Source organism: Delphinus delphis, chromosome 8 (genome assembly GCF_949987515.2).
Source record: "Delphinus delphis chromosome 8, mDelDel1.2, whole genome shotgun sequence".
NCBI classification, from domain to species: Eukaryota; Metazoa; Chordata; class Mammalia; order Artiodactyla; family Delphinidae; genus Delphinus; species Delphinus delphis.
The window spans coordinates 101,054,255-101,068,917 of record NC_082690.1 but is presented as its reverse complement, the minus strand read 5'-3'; positions in this window follow the sequence as shown (position 1 = coordinate 101,068,917).

Sequence of the window (14,663 nt, the reverse complement as noted above, 5' to 3'; positions counted from 1 at the left end):
CTGTGCTCTAGAGCCCGCGAGCCACAACTACTGAGCCCACGTGCCGCAACTGCTGAAGCCCACGCGCCTAGAGCCCGTGCTCTGCAACAAGAGAAGCCACCGCAATGAGAAGACCGCGCACCGCAACGAAGAGTAGCCCCCGCTCGCCGCAACTAGAGAAAGCCCGCACGCAGCAACAAAGACCCAACGCAGCCAAAATAAATAAATAAATAAATAACAAATAATTTTTTTAAAAAAAAGGTGAGAGCTTAACTTATCATTAAAGGCTTGTCCCCTGGTCCTCTCCTCCTCCTAGAACTTGTATTTCTGGCCAGCAGAGTTTTGACAACAGACACTGATTTACTGAAGCAGATGTGTTGACCACTGCTCAGAAAACAAGACCCACTCTTCTTTTCGTGATGTTTTTAGCTCTCAGAACATCTGTTCTTATCTCCCCAAAGAAACAAGAACAGTGTATTGATTCTCTTCCCCCCCAGCACAGAGTATGGTATTTGCTACAAAGTAGAAGTTAAGTAAATATTGATAAGATGAGTGGGTGGATAGGTGATAAATGGTCTCTCTGTCTTTTGTTTAAAGAAATGATCCTTTAAGGGCCACCATTAGCCAAGAACTAGATTCTCTCCGGGGCCCCAGCTCTGTAGTAAGGATAGAATATTTGGTCCCACCCATACCTTCCCCAGGGGCAGAATAGGGACCACCTACTTCCAGAGAGCTCTCCTCTCTGAAGGTCATTCTCCAGAAACAGCTCTTTATCTGCAGAGTCTGGGTTAGTGTGAATTTGGCCCCCATAGACTCCCTCTCAGAGCATTTGCCTCCAAAGCTTGACCTCTGAGCCTGTAGGAAAGGGCTTTGTTGTCAGGTGGGAGCCTTCCCCAAGGATGATCTTGGCAAGGAGGGTCCTAAGCAGTGGTGAATGAGATAAAGTGATTCCCCTTGACAACAAAGTCCAAAATCCAGAAACAGCCCCCGTTGCCTATGGAAAGCTTGTATATGATAAAGGCAGCATCACAAATTGTGGGGAAAGCATGGGTGACTTAACAGTTAGTGTTAGGAGGGACTTCCCTGGCGGTCCAGTGGTTAAGACTCCACGCTCCCAATGCAGGGGGCATGGGTTCCATCCCTGGTCAGGGAACTAAGATCCCGTATTCTGCACTGCGCAGCCTAAAAAACAAACACACACACACACACACACACACACACACACACAAACAGTTAGTGTTAGGATAACTGGAGAGCCTTGTGGAATCAGAAACAGTTGGTGGCATTCCTCTTGTATTACCAGGACACATTCCAAAAAAACTGGAGAGTTCAGTATAAAAGTGAAACCATCCAAGCACTAAAGGGAAACATGGGTAAATCCTTCTGTAATTTGGGACCAGAGAAATCTTTCCTGATTCTGACTCAACATCCAGAAGCAATAGGGGGAAGATTAGTAAGTTTCATGGAATTGACGTTTTTCTATGCGGCCAAAAAAAATTTTTTTAATTTAAATAAATAAGTAAATAAAAATTTAAAAGACAAATGACAGACTGGTAAAAAAAAAAAAGATTCACAACTACAACACAAAAGAGTTAACATTCTTAGAATAAATATAAAGTGTTTCTAATACAAATTAAAAGGCCAACTATCTGTGAGAAAGATGCACTAGAAATATAAACAGTTTACAGAAAAAGAAAAGCAAATAAATATTTCAAAACTATACGAAAAGATGTTCAACCACACTTGTAGTTAAAGAAATGCAAAGTGCTCCAAGGAACTATTTCTTGCTGGTCAGATTGGCAAAAATCCAAAAGTTTAACAAATACTCTCTTCTCTAGGCTGTGAGAAAACAGACATTCTCACACTTTGCTGGTGGGAATGTAACCGTCCTGATGGAAGGGGCTTTGGCAATACCTACATGTGTATTTGCCCTTTGATCCTGCAATCCCACTTCTAGGAATCTGTCTTAAAGATTCACTGCAAACAGTACAAAAAGACACAGGGACAAGGTTATTTATTGCAGCTCTATTTGTAACAGCTTAAGCCTGGAAAAAAAGCCAAATGCCCATCAATAAGTCCCAGCAGAATAAACAATAGTATATCCACACAATGGAATACTTTGGAGCCATAAAACGAATGAGGAGTGTTCCTCAAAAAATTAAAAATAGAATGACCATATGACCCAGCAATTTCACTTCCGGGTATATACTAAAAAGAATTGAAAGCAGGGTCTCGAAGGGACCCTGTGTTCACAGCAGCATTATTCACAATAGCTAAAACACGGAAGCAACCCAAGTGTCCACTGATGGATGAAGGGATAAGCAAAATGTGGTCTATACATACAGTGGAATATTATTCAACCTTAAAAGCAAAGGAAAATCTGCTACATGGATGAATCTTGAGGACATTATGCTACATGAAATACAGGATCTCAAAGAGATATCTGCGGGATTTCCCTGGTAGTCCAGTGGTTAAGACTCCACGCTCCCAATGCAGGGGGCCCGGGTTCAATCCCTGGTCGAGGAACTAAGATCCCACCGCAACTAAGCCCACGCACCGTAACTAGAGAAGTCCACACGCCACAACGAAGACCCGGCTCAGTCTAAATACAATTAAGAATATTAAAAAAAAAAAAAGAGAGATCTGCACTCCCATGTTCAGTGCAGCATTATTCACAATAGCCCTGAAATAGAAGCACCCTAAATGCCTATGAATAGATGAATGGATAAAGAAAATGTGGCATAGACACACAACAGGATATTATTCAGCCTTAAAAGAAGCAGAAAACTCTCTCATCTGCACAATGCGGATGAACCTGGAGGAAGCTGTACTAAGTGAAATAAGCCGGTCACAAAAAGACAGTTTCTGCCTGTTTCCACTTATGTGGGGCACCTAGAGTCATCAAACTCATAGAAACAGGAAGTAGAACGGTGGGTGCCAGGGTCTGGGGGGAAGGGGAAGCAGGGAGCTCTTCAATGTGTGTAAAGTTTCAGTCGTTTAAGATGAAAAGCTCATGAGATCTGTTATACAACCATGTGCATTTAGGTAACAGTATTTTCACGTATACTTTAAACAACGATAAATTCATGTCATGTTTTTTTTTAATTTTTTTATTTTTTATTTTATTTTATTTTTTTTTGCGGTACGCGGGCCTCTCGCTGCTGTGGCCTCTCCCGTTGCGGAGCACAGGCTCCGGACGCGCAGGCTCAGCGGCCATGGCTCACGGGCCCAGCCGCTCCGCGGCATGTGGGATCTTCCCGGACCGGGGCACGAACCTGTGTCCCCTGCATCGGCAGGCAGACTCTCAACCACTGCGCCACCAGGGAAGTCCTAATTTTTTTATTTTAATAGATCTTTATTGGAGTATAATTGCTTCACAATAACATGTTAGTTTCTGTTGCACAACAAAGCGCGCCAGCCATATGCGTACACATGTTCCCATGTCCCCTCCCTCTTGAGCCTCCCTCCCACCCTCCCTATCCCACCCCTCTAGGTCATCACAAAGCACCAAGCCCATCTCCCTGTGCTATGCGGCTGCTTCCCAGCACCCAACTATTTTACATTTGGTCGTGTAGGTATGTTGATGCTACTCTCACTTTGCCCCAGCTTTCCCCTCCCACCCCAGGTCCTCAAGTCCATTCTCTATGTCTACCTCTTTATTCCTGCCCTGCAACTAGGTTCATCAGAACCAATTTTTTTTTTTAGATTCCATATATATGTGTTAACATATGGTATTTGTTTTTCTTTTTCTGAATTACCTCACTCTGTATGACAGACTCTAGGTCCATCCACCTCAGTACAAATAATTCAATCACGTTTATTTTTATGGCTGAGTAATATTCCGTTGTATATAGGTGCCACATCTTCTTTATCCATTCATCTGTCGATGGACACTTAGGTTGCTTCCATGTCCTGGCTATTGTAAATAGTGCTGCAATGAACATTGTGGTACATGTCTCTTTTTGAATTATGGTTTTCTCAGGGTATATGCCCAGTAGTGGGATTGCTGGGTCATATGGTAGTGCTATTTTTAGTTTTTTAAGGAACCTCCATACTGTTTTCCACAGAGATTGTATCAATTTACATTCCCACCAACAATGCAGGAGGGTTCCCTTTTCACCACACCTTTTCCAGCATTTACTGTTTCTAGATTTTTTGATAATGGCCATTCTAACCAGTGTGAGGTGATACCTCACTGTAGTTTGTTGTTGTTGTTGTTGTTGTAGTTTGCGGTACGCGGGCCTCTCACTGCTGTGGCCTCTCCCGCTGCGGAGCACAGGCTCCGGACGCGCAGGCCCAGCGGCCATGGCTCACGGGCCCAGCCGCTCCGCGGCATGTGGGATCTCCCCGGACCGGGGCACGAACCCGTGTCCCCTGCATCGGCAGGCGGACTCTCAATCACTGCACCACCAGAGAAGCCTGGATTGTTTGTTTTTTTGATATTGAGCTACATGAGCTGTTTGTATATTTTGGAGATTAATCCTTTGTTGCATTTGCAAATATTTTCTCCCATTCTGAGGGTTGTCTTTTTGTCTTGTTTATGGTTTCCTTTGCTATGCAAAAGCTTTAAAGTTTAATTAAGTCCCATTTATTTATTTTTGTTTTTCACCATTGAGTATCATGCTTGCTGTGGGTTTGCCATGCATGGCCTTTATTATGTTGAGGTAGGTTCCCTCTATACCTATTTTCTGGAGAGTTTTTGTCATTAATCAGTGTTGAATTTTGTCAAAATCTTTTACTGCATCTATTGAGATGATCACATGGTTTTTATTCCTTAATTTGTTAATGTGGTGTGTTACATTGATTGATTTGCATATATTGAAGAATCCTTGCATCCCTGGGATAAATCCCACATGATCACGGTGTTTGATCCTTTTAATGTGCTGCTGGATTCTGTTTGCTAGTATTTTGTTCAGGATTTTTGCATCTACATTCATCAGTGATACTGGTCTATAATTTTCTTTTTTTGTGATATCTTTTTCTGGTTTGGGTATCAGGGTGATGGTGGCTTTGTAGAATGAATTCGGGAGTGTTTCTCCCTCTGCAATTTTTTGGAAGAATTTGAGAAGGATTGGTGTTAGCTCTTCTCTAAATGTTTGATAGGGCTTCCCTGGTGGTGCAGTGGTTGAGAGTCCACCTGCCGATGCAGAGGACACAGGTTCGTGCCCTGGTCTGGGAAGATCCCACATGCCGTGGAGCGGCTGGGCCCGTGAGCCATGGCTGCTAAGCCTGTGCATCTGGAGCCCATGCTCTGCAACGGGAGAGGCCACAACAGAGGCCCACGTACCGCAAAAAAAAAAAAAAAAAGTTTGATAGAATTCGTCTGTGAAGCCATCTGGTCCTGGGCTTTTGTTTGTTGGAAGAGGTTTAATTCCAGTTTCAATTTCATTACTTGTGATAGGTTTGTTTATATTTTCTAATTCTTCCTAGTTCAGTCTTGGAAAATTGTACCTTTCCAAGAATCTTTTCATCTCTTTGCGGTTGTTCATTTTATTGGCATATAGTTGTTTGTAGTAGTCTCTTATAATCCTTTGTATTTCTGCAGTGTCGGTTGTGATTTCTCCTTTTTCATTTCTAATTTTATTGATTTGCGTCCTCTCCCTTCTTAGCCAGATGAGTCTGGCTCAGGGTTTATCAATTTTGTTTATCTTCTCAAAGAACCAGCCTTTAGTTTTACTGATCTTTGCTATTGTTTTCTTCATTTCTATTTCATTTATTTCTGCTTTGATCTTTATGATTTCTTTCCTTCTACTGACTTTGGGTTTTCTTTGTTCTTCTCTCTCTAGTTGTTTTACGTGTAGGGTTAGATTGTTTATCTGAGATTTTTCTTTTTCTTGAGGTGAGGTTGAATTGCTATAAACTTCCCTCTTAGAACTGCTTTTGCTGTGACCCATAGGTTTTGGGTCATCGTGTTTATGTTGTCATTTGTTTCTATGTATTTTTTGATTTCTTCAGTGATCTCTTGGTTATTAGTAGCACACTGTTTAGCCTCCATGTATTTGTACTTTTCACAGTTTTTTTCCTGTAATTGATTTCCAATCTCATAGCGTTGTGGTCAGAAAAGATGCTTGATATGACTTCAATTTTCTTAAATTTTCTGAGGCTTGATTTGTGACCAAGATGTGATCTATAGAATGTTCTGTGTGCACTTGAGAGGAAAGTGTATTCTGCCACTTTTGGGTGGAATGTTCTATAAATATCAATTAAATCTATCTGGTCTATTGTGTCATTTAAAGCTTGTGTTTCCTTGTTTATTTTCTGTTTGGATGATCTGTCCATTGGTGTAAGTGGGGTGTTAAAGTCCCCTACTATTGTTGTGTTAGTCGATTTCTCCTTTCATGGTTGTTAGAATTTGCCTTATGTATTGAGGTGCTCCTATGTTGGGTGCATAAACATTTATAATTGTTATATCTTCTTGGATTGATTCTTTGATCATTATGTACTGTCCCTCCTTATCTCTCGTAACAGTCTTTATTTTAAAGTCCATTTTATCTGATATGAGTATTGCTACTCCAGCTTTCTTTTGATTTCCATTTGCATGGAATATCTTTTTCCCACTTCAGACCCAGGGACGCATACAGACTGAAAGCGAAGGGATGGAAAAAGATATTCTATGTCATGTGTTTTTTACCACAATTTTTTTTTAAGTGATTCCTATGGTGAAGAGGCTGACCCTTAGCCTTGGTTAACCCAACCTTCCCCACACCTGAACTCCGGAGGGGCTCCCACCCTGTTCTGCCCCAGGCTACGTATGGTACCCTTGGCAGGGTGCACGGTGAAAGCAGCCAGGGACAAATCCAAGAAAAAAGGGAGTGACTGCCCTGGGGTTAAGATGCTGGTGCAGCCCTGCCCTTTCACCTCTGCAGCCCCAGGCCTTCCCCAGTCACTGCAGAATTAAGTCGGTGTGTATCTAGTACCTTCCTCCACAAGCAAAGGGCACTTCCATTCTTGGGCTCTTACGTGGCTCTCAGGCTCTCAGCCCGCTCTCCTGAATCCCACCATCCTCTTATTTCATGTCCCTGCTGATGCCAAGTCATGTGCCCGGACCACCGTGAACGCAGCGGTGCTGCTCAGCGAGCTCACCCCTTCAGAACCTGTTGGGAGCTTGGCTTAGAGAGCGCAGTGAACTTGTGTCTGTTAATCGGATCCCAAAGGAACTGGGTTTACATGGCTCTAAAGTAACTCTCAGTTCATCCCCTCTGCTCTTGCAGCTGGAAGGAATGCTCCTCCAGGAAGCACACAGTGAAGAAATGCAAGCATCCTTATCTCCAATGGACAATTGACCACACAGAGGCCCAGAGAGGTTGGCAACTTGCCCAAGGTCACGTAGCTAGTTAGCCGCAGAGCTGGGACCAGCTTCAGCAGGTCTGGCTCCAGGCCTGGTGTCCTTTCCGGCGCAGGCACGCAAGTCACCATCACTAGACTCCACCCAGCTTGTTCTCCGTAATAAGCACCACAGGCCCTGGGCCTCGTGCTCCTGAGCTTTGCAAAGGCCCAAGACAATGTGCTGGTTCCTAAATTCAAAAAGAAAATAGCAAAATCAGTAAAAGCAAATGTTGGAAATCCCCTGGTGGTCCAGTGGTTTAGGACTCCGTGCTTTCACTGCCGAGGGCCCAGGTTCAATCCCTAGTGGGGGAACGAAGATCCCGCAAGCCACATGGCACGGCCAAAAAACTAACAAATAAATAAATAAAAGTAAACGTTTACAAACTGTGACACGGTCACCTATTCAACTGCAACTGAGCTCAGCTATTTTTTAAGTTACTTTTCCATTAAGTTGAATGAGGCATGTAGGTACGTTTTAATGTATTTGCTGTGGTATGCAGTGGAACTTCCAAAATCAGAGTGCTGGGCCCCTCATAGGTCTTCAAACAGACACATGGTGGTAGAACTCTGTAGGGCACAGGCCTGGGTGCGCCAGCTCCAATGTCCTGCCTCTAAGATAACTGTTTTATTTGGTAAAATGACACCAGCAAGCCAGACAAGAGAGCGCTTGGCAGAAACTCCTCCTGTCTCCAGTGAGCCCTGGGGCCAAAATCCCACTTAGAAACACTCATCAACTCCATCTTCTAGGTTTACGTAAGCAGCTATTTAGAATCAGACACTCCAACTGACTCAGGTGAGACCCGATCAGACAATGCTCGTGAAATGGAAGGGCTGGGGGAGTGGGGGCAGTGTGTGTGTGGCATGTCTAACATTACCTCTGGAAGAAGAAGATCTGCAACACTGGATGCTATCGGAAGATAGCCTGAGGATGGAGCTCCACAGATGGGAGCAGATCCCAGAGAGAATCACAGAGAAATAGGGGCAGAGGCCTGATGGAACCGTGCCTGAAACCCATCTTCTCTTGATCTCTCAGCTACAAGAGCCAACAAATCCCTTTTGTTGCTAAGCTAGTGTGGCTTGGATTTTATTGCCTGAAATCAAAATCATCCTGACTGATATAGACCTCCCAGCTTTTTCATCCATCTGATCTTGGAGAGACAGCAGTGAGCAGTCCGGAAGAGAGATCTCAATTCGCTGCCCAGGAATTGAACCTGGCTAGCCTGGATGAAAACCAGGACTCCCAGCCACTAGACCACCAGGGGCTAGAGGCTAGAAGCAAAGTAGCTCTGGCTCTTTCCTTGGTCTGAAAGAATGTTGCAAGGAGGCAAAAAAATGTAAAAATACAGGTACAGAGTTTGTTAGTAGACACAGCACAACGTACGGGAGCGCACACAGAGAAGCAGTTTATTTATTTAAGTCAGAAGCTAGGCAGAAATACATACCCAGAGAGGAGTGCAGGAGTCCTGAATGAGGAGGGCAGCGAAGGGGTGATTTATATCACTTGTATAGGACACTCCTCCTGGTGTCTGTTTACCTTTGGCCAATTATCTTGTTTCTTTTTTCACACCTGACCTGTCCTAGGAGTCTCCCCAACATGCATGTGCAACTTTTCGCTAAGATGGATCCCACAGCAGAGGCCTATGGGTGCATGTCCACACTTACTATGGGGTGGTGCCCCACCCCTTTTTGGCCCCCAAGGAGCCTTCCTGTGCATGCGCAGACAGGGAAGTTTTCCTTGACCTCAAGAGTGGCCACTGTATCTCTTTATTCCAGCACAGCTCAGCTTCTGCCACTAGCTTTGTCCTTAGAGTGTCTGGGTGAGAACAAACTTAAGTTTTGCTGCACTTGACAAACATCAGCTGTCCAGCCCGGGGACCCGTCTATCTCCTACCTCACGTATAACCTCAGAAGCCTCCAGAGTGTTTTCCCCTGGAGTACTTTCACAGGGGCTGGCCAAGAGGCAACTGTACTCAAGCCCTCTGATCTTACACTAACAGTGACGAGAGCCTATCTGAAATCTGGGAACTTTTCAGAAACATCCGTTTCCCTAGATGTGGCAGAGAGTATCAGGGTGTCCAGGAGGCTGGGCTTGGGGTGGGAGTGTCCGTGCTGCTGGACCCAACATTTTTGTTCTTCCCTCTCATGCCCTCCATACCCTCCTAGGGATAACCTGGATAAGCAGACAGAATTCCCAAACTCCATTCACCTGTTCCAGAAGCACTCACTAAACCCCCAGGTGAGACACCCCATGATGGACCCTGGACACGCAGAGTGGAGTGACGAGCAGAGAACGGGTTGGAGCAGAGGGATGAGTGATCTGGGCAGTGGAAGGGGGATGAAGAGCAGTTAGGAGTGTGGGCTCTGGGAGTTCCCTGGCGGTCCCGTGGTTAAGACTCGGTGCTTTCACTGCTGGGGCCTGAGTTCAATCCCTGGTTGGGGTACTAAGATCCTGCAAGTTGTGTGGCCAAAAAAAGTTTTTAAAAAGAGTGTGGGCTCTGGATCCGAACTGCAGGTGTCCTTGGGCAAGTTACTATGTAGTTCGGTGCCTCAGTTTTCTCATCTGGCAAATGGCATGCCTGGAATATCTAGTAAGGGCTCAAAAGTATTAGCTTTTATTATTAAGTATTTGTTTTTATTATTGAGCATTATTTATTATTATTATTGGATTCATTTTAAGAAACGGAATTGACTATAACCCACATGGCTGGGTGGAGCTTGGGCCTGAGGACCCCTTACCTTGGAACACAGGAGTTTTCAGCTAAAGAGCTTCAGAAAGGGACGTCCCTGGTGGTCCAGTGGTTAGGACTCCGCACTTACACTGCAGGGGGCACGGGTTTGATCCCTGGGGAACTAAGATCTTGCATGCCTCTCGGAGCAGCCAAAATAAAAAGAGGGAGGGTGGGTTCAGGCAAATTCCAGAGACCAATTCCAGTTCCAGCTCTGAGGTTCCCATTGTGGGCTCCTAAGGAGAAAATGCAGGAGGGGCCCTCCCTAACCCTTAGTTAAGAACCATGTCTGAGGGAATGAAGGATGCTCCTGGGGCAAGGATTCCTCCTTTTCACAACGGTTCAACTACATCCAACCAGAGCTTGCACTGAGCACCTGCAGTGTGCCAGAGCACGGGCCAGCGTACCAGGAGCACAGAAGAAACAAAGTTCCTGTGTCCACTGAGCCCTCGGTCTCCCAGTGGCCATGGAGGGATGGTGATGCAATGGCACAAGTGCCTACTGTCACTCAGTAAAAGTTGAAGGGACCAATGTCAGAGGAAGAAAGAGATTAGCTCCGAATCCTGGAAGACTCCTCGACAGAAGCAGGGTTTGGACCGGTGTTTGGAGGAAGGGTAGGTCTTTCATAACTCGAAGGGCACAGCTTTGGGAGGAAAGACGTAAGCAAAGGGACAGAGGTGGGGCCCATACAGGACCTGTGGGGCACTGCAGGGACGGGGGTGGATGAGGCAGAGAGCTGATGGGACCAGCAGGAGGGACGCCAGCAGGGACTGAGACCTCTCACAGCCTCAGCCTGCTCTGCCACCTGTCAGGCAACTGTGTCTGGCACGCAGGGCAGCTGCTGGTAGCAAATGCTATGAAAGGTTAGTAAAGCTCAGAAAGACAAGAGTGAGGGACTTCCCTGGCAGTCCAGTGGTTAAGACTCTACGCTTCCCCTGCAGGGGACACTGGTTCCATCCCTGGTCAGGGAACTAGGATCCCGCATGCCACAAGGCGCGGCCAAAAAAAAAAAAGAAGAAACACAAAGGTGAACCAGATTGGGGGGTCGGGGGCAAGGATCCTTGACGGCCCCTCCACAGGTGCCTAATGGGTTTGACAACAGCTCCCCTTTCCCTCTGACTCCTGGATAGAAACACAGGGCATCTGGAATCTGCTCTGATCAGTTCTGGGCAATGTTTCCACAGGCCCCATTCCACAGCTGCTAATTGCTGCTTGCTTGCCCCGGGGCCCCACAGGGAGGTGACATCTGGGCTCAGTGCTGCCCTTGCAGCCAGCAGGTATGGCAGGCAAGGTGGTCATCACAGACATTCACAGGGAACGTTGTCAGACACGGCTGGAGCTCCTGAGGACAGACACGGAGTCCCACTTGTCACTGTATGGCCACGGCTCAGCCCAGCACTGAAAGCATAAGTGAATTGTTCAGTTGTTTCCTTTAGCCATTCTCTACCAGGCAAGCGGTGTGTGTGTGTGTATGTGATTTTCGTGTGTGTGTGTAATTTTCATGTACATATGTGTGCTGAATTTTTCATAAATGTAGTTTTGATCATGGACAGCTCTTTATTTTCTCCTTCCTCCTTCTTCTCTGTCCCTTTCTCTGCAGTCTTTACCACCTCTGCTTTGCCCAGAAAGCAGTGACCACTGCTTAGCATAGAGTCCTCCATCTTTTTCACACTCACGTATCCACGTGCAAACACCGCCACTGGGATTTAATCTCGGGAAGCCGAGGAGCATAATTAGAGAATGCTGGCTTGGGGGGCAGAAGGCCTAGGTTCTGGTCCTTGACTCAGCCGCAAACTTTCTGTGAAACCCTGAGTCAGGCCCCTCCTCCCTCGAGGACTCAGTCTCCTCATCTAGGGCCTGGCCCAAAGCCGGCATTTTAAAATGTTGCTTGAGTGGCTGAATGAAAGTATTCGATAGTCTCAAAATCAACTTCCTGGCTTGAAAATTCTGTGATCCATGAAGGAATTAGTTGCCCTTTAGGTGATTTAAAAGGTAAATTGACTGGAAAATGTGTTGCAAGTGACAGAATATGTATCTTCCTCTGAATGTGGGGGGCAGAGGCCGTTCTAACTGTAGTACAGGGCAGGGGCTGGAGGGGAGGAGATGTCTCCCCAGAGGAAAATCGGGGTGGGGGTTGGGGGGGAGTGGATGTGAGGAAGTAGGTGTGACTCTTCGAGAAATCACCCATTCCAGAAAAGGTAACATTTCTGGATTCCTGTCACTACCACCACATACACACCCACAGTACTGAAAGGACAGCTGGACAGATGAGCAAGTTGGAAAAAAATTAGAGCTGCTGAACTCCAGCTAGTGATTCCAAAGTATTACAAAAGGCGGGGATGTTTGAAAGGGGGACACCTCATTGTGGTTTTGATTTGCATTTCTCTGATTTGCATTTCTCTGCATTTCTCTGATGATTAGTGATGTTAGTGCACTGCCAAGGTGAATAGGGCAGGAGCTCCCCTTCCGGTGTGGGAGGTGGGTACAAAACAAGTCACTGCAGTACTGTGGCCACAGAGAAATGTTCAGAGCACTGGAGGGCACAAAGAATGGAAATTCTCACCTCTGCAGGGGGAGGTGAGGGAAGCCTCACAGAGGATATGTGAGCTGGGTGTCGAAGGCTGGGTTGTTTTCAGGCAGAAAAGTCAGGGCAGGGCAGTCCGTGCAGAGGGACCAGATATACCAAGTCCAAGGGGACCGCCACTGGGCTGAGGGGAATAGCTGAAGAGGAGGCCCAGGAGGAGAGTGGCTGGCGGATGAGCAGGGCCTCTCACTGCACGGTAGACTGGACTTTTATCCCAAGGGCAGAGGAGAGCCTGGGAGGAGTTTTAAGCAGAGGAGTGAAGTGCTTACCTTTGCATTTCATAAAGCTGGGACAGGCAGAAAAGAGACTACAATCTTCCCTCCATATCTGTGGGTTCCATGTCCACAGATTCAACCAACTGGATTGAAAATACTAAAAAAAAAAAAAAATCTAGAAAGTTCTGAAAAGCAAAATGAATTTGTCGTGTGCCTGGCATGTTTACATAGCATTTACATTGTATTAGGTATTATAAGTAAGCTAGAGACAATTGAAAGAATACAGGAGGAAGTGCATAGGTTATATGCAAATACTACACTGTTTTATACAAGGGACTGGAGCATCCTCGGATTTTGGTACCACAGGGGTCCTGGAACGATGGTAGTTAGAGAAGGGCCAGGCTGCAACTGGTAGTGCAGGCAGGAAATACAGGGCCAGGGACACTGGTAACAGTCAAAGGCTGACTAGGGCCTCTTCCACGATAACGGTGAGGTCTTTTGGGTCCTGACCCTCTCCTGGAACACTCAGGACTCCCCTCTGCTGGCCACTGGGCCCCATCTGCTTGCTTAGCCAGAAACACTAGCTTGCCCGGAGCACACGCACCTACGGACCTTCCTGGGAAAGTCAGAGAGTCACTCACTCCCGCTACATTCTACTGCCTCCCAGCTTGGTTAGCCCCCAGCTGCCCTTCACTTCGGCCTCCCCTCTGCCCCGGGCTGCTGGCCTCTCAGATTCCTAACAAGCTTCTGTGCCCTGCGCCCCACCCCCCACCCCCGGCTCAGGGCAGCCTGAAGCTCAGGTTTCTGCCTCCATCCTCAACTTCTCCCAGCAGACGTGGGACTGTGCTCGTGCAGCCTCCCCTGGGTGTGGATGAAATGCGCAGCCACGTGGCGAGAGCAGAGGCAGACGTCAGTCTCTGCTTCCTGGCTGCCCACCTCGGCCAAAGCGAGCACGCCACTCTACTCATTCCCTTCTCCGAGGCTGCCCTTTGCTGAGCCAGGCCTCTCCTGATTTGGCCAGGGTGGGCGTGGCCGAGCCTGGACTGGGTGACGTGGGCATGCCATGCGGCTGGGTACCAGCTCATGGGGTGAAACATGAATCGTGGTGACAAGGGCACCCAAAGTGTGTGTTGGGGGGGGACACCCAGGGTAGCACGGGGGAGGACTAGCTCCAGAGACCGTAAATAAATATAAGAATCAAAGTTTGGAAAGGCCAGGTGACCTCATTGAAGCTTCCAGAATGTGGGCACATACCCAGGGGCTCCTTCGGAAGGATATAGCAAGAGACCATCAAAGGCCAGATGCTTACTTCCAGAGGCCTACAGTCTGAAGGCAGAGACTAGGTATTATTCCACTGGGCCTGATGATTCCAGAGGAGGGCCCTAGGGCTGCAAACTGCTAGAACCGGAAGGGCCCCCGATTGTGCTAGGGTCTGGTGACACAGGTTAAAATGGAGCTCAAAGTCCAGTGGGAAGGCAGACAAGCAAACAACAGCCAGGGTCCATGGGATAAAGTCTCTGGCAGAGGTGAGGTGTGCTGGGCTCTCCCAGAGGGAGCTCCCATGGATGTGGTAAGGCCTGAGTTGCCTTAAAAAGTGGGCCTTCCAGGCTTCCCTGGTGGCACGGTGGTCAGGAGTCCGCCTGCCAGTGCAGGGAACACGGGTTCAAGCCCTGGTCCGGGAAGATCCCACATACCACAGAGCAACTAAGCCCGTGCGCCACAACTACTGAGCCTGCGTGCCACAACTACTGAAGCCTGTGTGCCTAGAGCCCGTGCTCCGCAACAAGAGAAGCCACCGCAATGAGAAGCCCGTGTGCTGCAACGAAGAGTAGC